Genomic DNA, 10,992 nt, shown 5'->3' with positions numbered 1-10,992 from the left:
TGGGAAAGCAGCAAACAAGGGTCCACGACAAATTCCACAACCGAACCTGAATACATTGCCGCAAGTGAAACTGCCAAGGAAGCTGTGTGGATGAAAAAGTTCATTCATGAATTGGGAGTAGTTCCATCTAGTGCATCACCCATCCCGTTGTTGTGCGACAATAAAGGAGCTATCACTCAGGCTAAGGAGCCATGAGCCCACTCGAAGTCGAAGCACATTGAGAGGAAGTACCACGTATTGCAAGAGATTGTTGGTAGAGGGGACGTCTTGATTCAGAAGGTAGCATCAGCGGAGAATGTGGCAGACCCATTGACTAAGCCACTCACACAGAAAGTGTTTGAGAAACACGTGAAAAGTTTGGGACTCCGGCTTATACCAAATTGGACCTAAGTGCAAGTGGGAGCTGTTAGACAGTGTATGCCCTTAGCTCCAATCAGATTGATGTACATTACAACATTTATTGTAAATGAATAAAGTACATATTTCATTCATGTTATAGTGGTGTGTTTCTATGTAATACCCTTAAACTGGACACTTATGAGACTCGTGTTAGTTTAGAATGTCCACAGCCATTGGATAAGTCTAGGGAGATTTATCCTACTAAGGCTGACACTGATGTGCCTCCAAGTGTTAGGGTGGCCTGTCTCAGCTGCCAGGGTGAGACCCGAGGTACATGTAGTGTAGGTTTACTTGAAACCCTGAACCGGACCAGATTTCCAGTATTGCCCTGGACTTTGGTGATTAGTGGGAAAAACTGGAAAGTTACACCTGACCCCTAGACTCGATTATGATACTACACTAGGTGTCAGATTGGGCTATCTTTGATATGCCAATCAGTGAGAACCTTAGTGGGGGTCAAAACCTAGGTATGTTGGGACAGTCCGAGAATTCATCTGAGTGGGGGATCATAGTGACAGGATCAATCCTTTTGTTGGACAAAGGTAATGATCGGGGATGCACTCTCTCTTATGGAAACCAAGACTACCGGCAACCGATTTCAATCATTGAACTTTTTTTTACAAAATATATTTTATATACGGATATATATATATATATATATATATATATTATGGTTTCCGAAATGTTTGCAACAGGTTTTAATTCCCGGGATCCATTTGAGCAAAGAGTGCAACATAGTTCCTTGCAACCGAGGGAGAAGTCCTCTCTTGTCGGGCAGTGTTCGATCATTATGGGCTGAGAGGTTAAGTGTAAGAGCATTAAGGGTAATACCTAATGTGCTAATCTTGCATCTGCCCACAATCACTAGGTTTTTATAAGGTGGCTTGGCCCAAGGACCACTTAGTGTAAGTGTTGGGCCCATTAGGAGTCCATGTGATGGGCTTCAGGGGGTTCACTGTCTTTTCAGTCAATTCGGCCAGACCTTGTAACAAAGGCTGGGCTGAACCCATGTGACTGATGTGTAGATCAATGTTTGGGTCCCACGCCATACAAGGAAGCCCAACTGGGCAGCAGGTTGGAAGCGGTTTGAGAACTTAGACTTATTGGGCCTAAAGCCCATTTCGAACTGGCCTATTTTGACTAGTTAAATAAGGGGGCGGATCTGGGATTAAATTAGTAGATAGGATAGGGCCTTACCATATCCACTCAGAGTGTCCAAATCTGAATTCAAATCTGGAAACCTCCTAATGAGATTATGAGAGAGCTGATCTAATCTACAGATAAGATAAGGGCTTATCCTTATCTCTTAAAGAGAACTTATTATCCAAATTCAGATTTGGATTAGGAAACTCCTAATGAGATTAGGAGGGGGTGAATCATTCAGTTCATCCTTAGCATCCCAAGGTTCTCAGAGATCAGATCTCAGAGCACACAGAGAGAAGACAGCACCAGTGTGACTACGCCATCTTCTCCCAACATTTCCTCTAGTTGCCACCATACTGCCAGTTCGATCTCCTTCCTTTGTAGGAGCGATCAAGAGGTGTCTTGATATTATCCTTTGGATAAAGGATGATCAGAAGTTGTTCTCACTACCTCCATTAGATTCTTACTGAAGAATTTAGTTCGTTGGACGGACCCTGCTGATTTTGCTCCACCATTCACTGTGCCATCTTCGGTAGGAGCAGTCTTTGGAGTCTTTCTTTGGGCGTAACACCTTCATTCGGAGATATTGCATCTTCATATTAGGTATATCCCTCTCATACTGTTTTGGTTCAGATTTAGTTTGGTTCTTGGTTCAAGATTGATCCTTAAAAAATGCAGTTTTTCTAAAATAGGGAATGCAATTCCCAGATGGAAGAGAGGAAATTTTTGAAATTTCGCTCTACCTTCCTGCAGGGTACGCCATCCATATGATGGATCTCTCATCCCTTCAAAGACACTTAAAGATTTGGGGTTGTTTGGCACTTGTTAAAAGAATGAGTGCGGACAAATTAGAATCCAAGACCAGTCATTGCCTATTCGTAGGCTACCCGAAAGGCTCTATGGGTTACCTATCCTATGACCCAGGAGAACAAAAGGTGTAATGTAGTCAAAATGCCCATTTCTTGGAAGATGATTACATCCTAAACAATCATCATCAAGAAGTTCTTGATGAGGAGAGATCAGGGGTAGTGGGAGATGTCAAAGAAGCTCCAGGTAATGACTAACGTAGAAGATCTACCAGGGTTTCCAGGCCTCCAGTTTGTTTCGGCTATGACCAGGATAGTTACTTGGTGGAAGCCACGACCAGTGAGGAGGATCTTGTGACTTATATGGAAGCTATGTTGGACATAGATTCCTTGAAGTGGATAAATACCATGAGAGCCGAGATGGACTCAATGGAAACCAATGGAGTCTGGACTCTAGTAGATCCATCCCCTGGGGTAAAAGCAATTGGTTGCAAATGGATCTACAAGAGGAAGAAGGGCCCCGATGGTAAAGTTGAGACCTACAAGGCTCGTCTTGTGGCGAAAGGGTACACTCAGAAAGAGGGAATCGATTATGAGGAAACCTTTTTGCCAATGGCCATGCTTAAATCCATTAGGATCCTGCTAGCTATAGCAACGTACTATGATTATGAGATTTGGCATATGGATGTCAAAACTATGTTCCTAAATGGAGATCTTACTGAAGATATCTATCTACAGCAATCGCAAGGTTTTATAGTTGCAGGTCAAGAACACATGGTATGTAAATTAAATCGATACATATATGGACTCAAGCAAGCTTTTAGGAGTTGGAACATCCGGTTTGACTCTACCATCAAAAGGTTTGACTTTGAGCAAAATCCAGATGAACCTTGTGTTTACAGGAAACCTAGTGGGTATAAGGTTATGTTCCTGGATTTGTATGTAGATGACATTCTACTCAATGGGAATGACGTAGGAATGTTGACTACGGTGAAAGTATGGCTTTCACAGCAATTCTCCATGAAAGATCTTGGAGAAGCCTCCTATATTCTTGGTCTTCGGCTCTATAGAGATAGATTGAAGAGGATAATAGGATTATCCCATTCTGCTTACATTGACAAGATAATCAAGAGATACAACATGGAGAAAGGAAATGTTCCTTTCAGGCAAGGAGTCACTCTCTCCAAGGGAATGCCTCCCAAGACTCCCAAGGAGATTGAGGGCATGAAGGACGCTCCCTATGCCTCAGCCGTAGGGAGCATCATGTATGCCATGCTGTGTACTCGTCCTGACATCGCTCAAGCAGTGAGTATGGTAAGCAGATTCAAGTCAAACCCAGGGCAGGAGCATTGGACTGCTATGAAAAACATACTCAAGTACCTTCGAAGGACAAAATAGTTTTGTCTGGTATTCGATGGTAGTTCACTACATCTAGATATTGTTAGACAGTTTTGTATGCCCTTAGCTTCAATTCGATTTAATGTACTTTTGACATTTAGTGTAAATAAATAAAGTGCATGTTTGATTCATGTTGTTTGGTATAATTCTATGTAAGACCCTAAAACTGGACACTTGATGAGACACGTGTTAGTTTTAAATGTTCACAGCCATTGGATAAGTTTGGGGATATTTATCCTACCAAGGCTGATACTGGTGTGCTGCCAAGTGTCAGGTTGGCCTGTCTCGGTCACTAGGCTAAGACCCAAGGCACATGTAGTATGGGATTATCTCCCAGTTTCCTTTTATTCGCCAAGATTTCCTTAAGGAACTTTTCATAATGCGGAATTTGGGATAAGGCATCTGCAAAAGGAATGTTAATATGTAAACTCTTGAAAATTTCAAGGAAGTTACCGAATTCCTTTTCTATTTTGTATTGCTTAAGCCTACTAGGAAATGGCACTTGTGGTTTTTGGCTTGTCTCTTTTCTTGAATCAGACTGCTCTTCCTCCTTCTTTTCGGTTTGTAGGGTTGCGCCCATTTTACCTTCTTCCTATATTTTCTTCTCCACCTCTTGCAACTCCTTACCACTCCTCAAGGTAATGGCTTGCACTTATTCTCTTGGATTCACTTCTGTATTGCTGGGCAAGGTACCTTGAACTCTAGAGGATAGCATTTGTGCCAACTGCCCCACATGAGTCTCTAAATTCTTGATCGATGACTCTTGATTCTAAAATCATGTTTCCGCACTTGATATGAGCTTAGTCATCAGCTCCTCTAGATTAGATTTCTTTTTTGGCTGAGCGAAATTTTGAGGGAGGGGTTTCACTGCATTTTGATTTGACCAAGACAGGTTGGGGTGATTCCTCCATCCGGGGTTAAATGCATGAGGGTAGTGATTGCCTTGTTGCCTTTGCAAATTCCCTATGAAATCTACTTGCTCAAGGGACTGCATGAACTAATTTCCAACTTGGCATTCAGTGCTGATATGACCTCCCCCACACCATTCATAGGCTATGGCTTGAACATGCATGGCTTTGAATTGCATTTCATTGATCTTCTTACTAAGGGTGCCGATTTGTATAGATAGTGTTGTATAGGTGTCTACATTATGAATATCGGGTTGTCTCCTAACTTGGGCTCTCTAAGAATGTCACTATTAATTATTTGCAGCCATTTCCTCAATAACTGCATGGGCAACCACAAAGGTCTTGTTGTTAATGGATCCTCTAACTGTAGTGTTCATAATAGTCTTGTTAGCTTCAGTCAATCCATAGTAGAACGTCTGAACTTGGAGCCATATGGGAAGTCCATGATGAGGGACCTTCCTCAGTAATTCCTTGTAACGCTCCCATGACTCATATAATGATTCCCCGTCCTGCTGAGAGAAAGTGGTGATATCATTCCGCATCTTTGCAATCTTGGACAGAGGGAAATACTTGGATAGAAATGTTAGACAGTTTTGTATGCCCTTAGCTTCAATCAAAATGATGTACTTTATGAGTTTATTGTAAATGAATAAAAGTGCATATTTGATTCATGTTCCCTTGGTATGTTTTTGTGTAATACCCTTAAACTGGACACTTAATGAGACTCGTGTTAGTTTAGAATGTTCACAGCCAGTGGGTCGGTCTGGGGAGACCTACCCTGACTGACACTGTGGTGCCACCAAGTTGGTTGGGGTGGCTTGTCTCAGCTACCGGGGTGAGACCCTAGGCACATACAGTGTAGGACTAATTGAATCTTTGAACTGGACTAGATTTCCAGTATTGCCCTGGACCTTGGAGATTGATGGGCAAAACATGAAAGTTACACCCGACCCCTAGACTCGATTATGATACTGCACTAGGTGTCAGATTAGGCTGTCTTTGATGTACCAATCAGTGAGATCCTTAGCGGGGGTCAAAACCTGGGTATGTTGGGACAGTCTGAGAATTCATCTGAGTGGGTGATCATAGTGACAGGATCAACCCCTTTGTCGGACGAAGGTAATGATCAGGGATGCACTCTCACTGATGGAAACCAAGACTGCCGGCAGCCGATTTCAATCATTGAGATTTGTTTTGCAAAATATATTTTATATGAGATATAAAAGTATATAAATTATGGTTTTGAAATGATTTGCAAAAGGTTTTAATTCCCGGGATCCATACTAGAGAGAGTGCAACACTGTTCCTTGCAGCAGAGGGAGAGGTCCTCTCTTGTCGGGTAGTGTATGATCATTATGGGCTGAGAGGTTAAGTGTAAAACCATTGAGGATAATGCCTGATGGGCTAATCTTGCATCTGCCCACAGTCCCTAGGTGTTACAAGGTGGTTTGGCCCAGGGACCACTTAGGGTAAGTGTTGGGCCCATAGAGCCCATCTGATGGGTTTCAGGGGGTGTACTGTCCATAATAGTGTATTCGGCCAGGCCTTGTAACAAAGGCTGGGCTGAAACCATGTGGTTGATGTGTAGATCAATGTTTAGGTCCCATGCCATACAAGGAAGCCCAACTGAGCAGCATTTTGGAAGGCTAAATGAATACATAACCTTAAATGGGCCTTAAGCCCATTTTGAACTGGGCTGATCTGATTAGTCATTTAAGGGGCGAATTCTAAGATAAGATCAGCTGATAGGATTGAGCCCACACCCTATCCACTCAGAGAGTCCAAGATCTAAATGAGATTTAGATATGGAAACTTCCTAATTAGATTAGGAGATGGTTGATCTAATCTGTAGATAAGGATTATCCCTTATCTTAAAGGGACTTCTAATCCAAATATGACTTTGGTTAGCAACTCCTAATGGGATTAGGAGTTGATCCCTTTAAGTCTATAAAAGGAAGAGGGGGCAGCAGCCTTTAGACATCCATCACAAGCAAGCAATAGATAGTCTTGTCTTCAAAGCTGAAATCACAAAAGAGAGAATTTTGCACCCTACAAATACTCTCTTGCCACCTCCTTCCTGCAGCCGCCGCCTACAATAGTTCGATCTCCATTCCTTGGGATAAATGAAGATTGGATCTTGATTCCAATCTTTTGGAGAAAAGATTGGTGGGAGTTGTATTCACAAGCCGTCCAGGTGATTCTTGAGAAGGATCAAGTTCTTTTGGAAGAACACTGCTAATTCTACTCCACCCTGCACTGCGCCATCTTCAGTGGGAGCAGATTTTGGATCCTACCTTGGGTGTGAACACCTCCATCGAGAGATATTACTTCTCTGTATCAGGTATTATCTCTCCCTACTCCTTTTGGTTTAGATCTGGCTCAGTTTATGGTTCAAGAATGATCCTTGAAAATATGATTTTCTAAATAGGGAATTCGATTCCCAGTTGAAGGGAGAGAAAAATTTTTGAAATTCGCCCCCTTATTCCGCAATCCTTGGGCGTCCATGTGATCGATTTCCTATCCCTTAAGTGGTATCAGAGCCATGGTTCAAATCTTGAACCATTCTGTTTCAGATCTGAACATGCGCAAATAGGGAGAAGGCGTTCTACCCAATTTGCGCAAATATGGGTTTTGGGAAATTTGCTCCCAAAACAGATGGGCAAATAATTTGAAATTAATTTTATATAAATTTGATTATTATTTAGAATAGTTCGTTATGATTTTCATGATTTATGGGCTGTTCGTACAAGAGGAGATCGAATTTTTGATTTGCGCAAGGAGAATTGCAAGATTTGCAGTTTTTTGAATTTATTTCTTACATTTGGTCTGTAAATAATTTTTTTTTTATTTTTAGACTCAATGTATAGGCATTCGATCTAATGTAATTATTAATAGAAATAGGATTTCTATTTATTTTTATTTTTGGATCGAAGATGGGCGGCGTAGAGAAGGAGATTTCGAAGATGGGACATTCGCTATCTGTGATTTGCAGTTTGTGAAACTACAATCTGTGATCTAACCTTTGTTTTGCAGGATGGAGTGTGCGAACAGCCCTGATTAACTGATTCTTGTTTTTCTTTTATCAGTTATTTAATTTTAGATTATTTTCTTGAATTAAGGATTTAATTAAAGATCAAACCCTAGACCCATTCGAACCAAGATTGGTTTAAACTGTTTGGACCAAATCTAGGGTTTAATCAAGGCTAAAAGTCAGCCCTAATTTTCCCACTAATGGGCCTAAAGATTGATATTTAATTAAATGGTTAATTCGGCCCAACCTGTAAAGGCCCAGTTTTAAATAGTTAAAACTGCTAAAAGCCCACTTCAAAGGATAAAGCTATATGGGCCGAACTGGGTAACCCTAATTCAGCCCATATACCTAGATAATATTATTGGTTAATATTATGGATTTTCCACGGGCTTCCAATGGACCTTACAGATAATTAATTGATTGGATCAATTTATCTCTGCATGAGATGTTTGGATGTGTGATGTGCTGCGTGCATGGGCCATAAGTGCTTGGCCCATGCTCATTTGACAGTGGCTCTTGCACACACCATGGCTGAATGCACATAATTCCCATGGTGTCTCTTTTGGTCATTGGATGGCCTCCCTCAGTGGGGGGCCCCACACCTCATCAAGAGGTTACGTGCGGAACCCTAGCTGATTTAAGGCCCACCAAAATCTGGCTTTATGAAAGTCAGTGGGAGCCACTTTGGTTTGACCTAAATCAAACTAGGGTGTAATTATTTGTTCCCTCCAGCTAATATGAGTGCAACTGATAGGGAGATTCATATGATGAACTCTCTAAAGGCCTTCCATCATTAGCATGAGGATGGGTCCTTCAGTAATGGGGAAACGCACCAGAAAATGGGCTATTCATTTGCTATTGGGCTTGTCTGAGTGTTTCATAAGATGATAGAGGCGTCATAGACCGATGTGGGAGGGGCTTCACCAGAAAATGGGAACTCTCTCACGGTACCTTGGCGTTCACGAATATGATGGGTAAGCACTCATTGGACAGAAAGGTTTACCTGAAAATGGCTCTGAACCTTGTCTAACAGAGGCCAAAGGGAAAACTCATATGATGAGTGGATATGATCATTCACAGAAAGGTGGTGAGGTTATGCAATTGAAACTGTTGACTCCATGCACCCTATGTGATTTCCCACATTTTCAGAGACAACCCGTAGTCTTCGTCACTGAGAAAGGAGGGAAATCTCATAGATGAATAAATGAAAATGGATCGTAGATTAAAATCCATATCTATGAAATGAACATGAATCAAATTAGGTTGTGGACTGATGTTTGCTCTTTTATTAGAAAATGGCAAACGGATCTTTTGCAAAGCTTCTTGATGACAACAAGCTTAAGGGCCCAAACTACACCGACTGGTACAGGAACCTTATGCTGGTCCTAGAGCGTCTGGGTGACAGGGCTTCTGAGGCCCAAAGGAGAGATTATCAGGAATGGGAGCAGAAAAAACACCCTAGCCCAGTTTACATCATTGCCTCCTTGGACAACCCAATATAGAGGTAGTTCGATCAGATCGAACTTGCCAAGGACATATTGGACAGTCTGAGGACAATGTATGAAGAGAAGAATCGTTCTACTCGACAAAAGGTCTTGAAACAGTTCATGACCACACAAATGTCCAAGGGCCAACAAGTTCATGACCATTGTCTCCGGATGATGGGTTACATCAACGAACTGGAGGCTCTTGGATCCGGGTTGGACCTTGTGACCCAGATAGATGCTATCCTTAATTCTTTTCCTCCTTCCTTTAATCTGTTCATCATGAACTATAACATGAACAAGCCGAATGCCAGCTTGCAAGAGCTCAGTAATATGTTGCAAAGAGCTGAAGAACTGATTAAAAAGGATGAGCCAGTAGCTATGCTTGTTGAAGCTAGCAAAACGAGCAAGAGAAAGAGGAAGGCAAAGAAGCCTCAGAAGAAAGCCACCAAGGGTAAGAAGCAGAAGAAAGACAAAGCATCGGATGCCTGTCACTTCTACAAGAAGACCGGCCACTGGAAAAGGAATTGTCCTGCCTACATGGAATCCAAGAAAGGTAATTTCGAAACTTGTGTTATAGAAACCAATTTATTGGTAGCTTCTGCGTCCTGGTGTATTGACTCCGGGGCTTCCACTCATGCGTGTAACTCACTGCAGGGGTTCAAGGTAAGCAGAAGGCTGAGTGAAGGAGAAGCTACACTCTATTTGGGGACTACTGCAACTGTGGCAGCCGCGACAATAGGAACCGTAGAGTTAATTTTTAGAGAAGGAAAAATTGTACTGAAAGATTGTCTTTATGTACAAAATTTGAGAAGAAATTTTATTTCTATTTCAAAACTGTGTGTAAATGGTTATTCTGTCTTCTTTAGTAATACGATTACTATTAAAAGAAATAACAGATTCATCGCATACAGGGAACTAGAGAACGGTCTCTATGTTCTACATCCTTCTCTAAAAACTAACATAACCGAAACTACGTCGGCTGAAATCCCCAAGAAAAGATCCCGTGATATAGTTAATCCCGCGTGCTTGTAGCATTACCGACTTGGCCACATCGGTGTTGACCGAATCACAAGGTTGGTAAAGGATGGTCCTTTGGATTTTCTAACTGTAGAAGATCTTCCCACCTATGAGCCTTGCCTGCAAGGCAAGATGACGAAACGGCCATTTAACGGTAAGCCTGAAAGATGTACAGGCACACTTGACCTAATACATACTGATGTATGTGGTCCCTTGAGTGTTAGGGCATGGAATCAACACGTGTATTTCATCACCTTCACAGATGATTTATCACGATATGGTTATGTGTACCTAATGAGACAGAAGTCTGAATCCTTTGAAAAGTTCAAAGAGTTTAGACAAGAGGTCAAGAAACAGTTGGGGAGAGGAATTAAAGCCCTTCGATCTGATCGAGGTGGCAAGTATCTCTCTGACGAATTCAGGGACTACTTAAAGGACAATGGGATAGTATCACAATTAGCTCCTCTTGCTACACCACAACTTAACGGTGTTTCAGAGAGGAGGAATAGGACCTTATTGGATATGGTCTGGCCACTTCTCATACACTCAGAGTTACCCACATCCTTTTGGGGTTACGCATTAGAGACTGCGATTTACGTGCTGAATCGGGTTCCAACCAAATCGGTTCCGAACACTCCATATGAACTTTGGACCGGAAAGAAACCAAGTGTCAGACACTTGAAGATTTGGGGTTGTCCAGCACACGTTAAAAGAACGAGTGCAGACAAGTTGGAATCCAAAACCAGTTGTTGCCTATTTGTAGGCTACCCAAAAGGCTTTGTAGATTACTTATTCTATGACCC

The 10,992-nt window shown here is 41.9% G+C and overlaps 1 non-coding gene across 1 annotated transcript; it reads left to right on the top strand.

Moving 5' to 3' along the window:
• The first annotated feature begins 5,092 nt into the window (after positions 1–5,092).
• On the top strand, positions 5,093–5,199 carry LOC148865903 (small nucleolar RNA R71). The gene has a single exon (XR_016112111.1). It is a non-coding gene; the product is annotated as a small nucleolar RNA R71 (small nucleolar RNA).
• Positions 5,200–10,992: the final 5,793 nt, after the last annotated feature.

Source organism: Nelumbo lutea, chromosome 3 (genome assembly GCF_056320005.1).
Source record: "Nelumbo lutea isolate HS-2025 chromosome 3, American lotus-T2T, whole genome shotgun sequence".
NCBI lineage: Eukaryota > Viridiplantae > Streptophyta > Magnoliopsida > Proteales > Nelumbonaceae > Nelumbo > Nelumbo lutea.
Note: the sequence above shows the minus strand (reverse complement) of the source record. Positions and strands in the feature narration are given on the sequence as shown.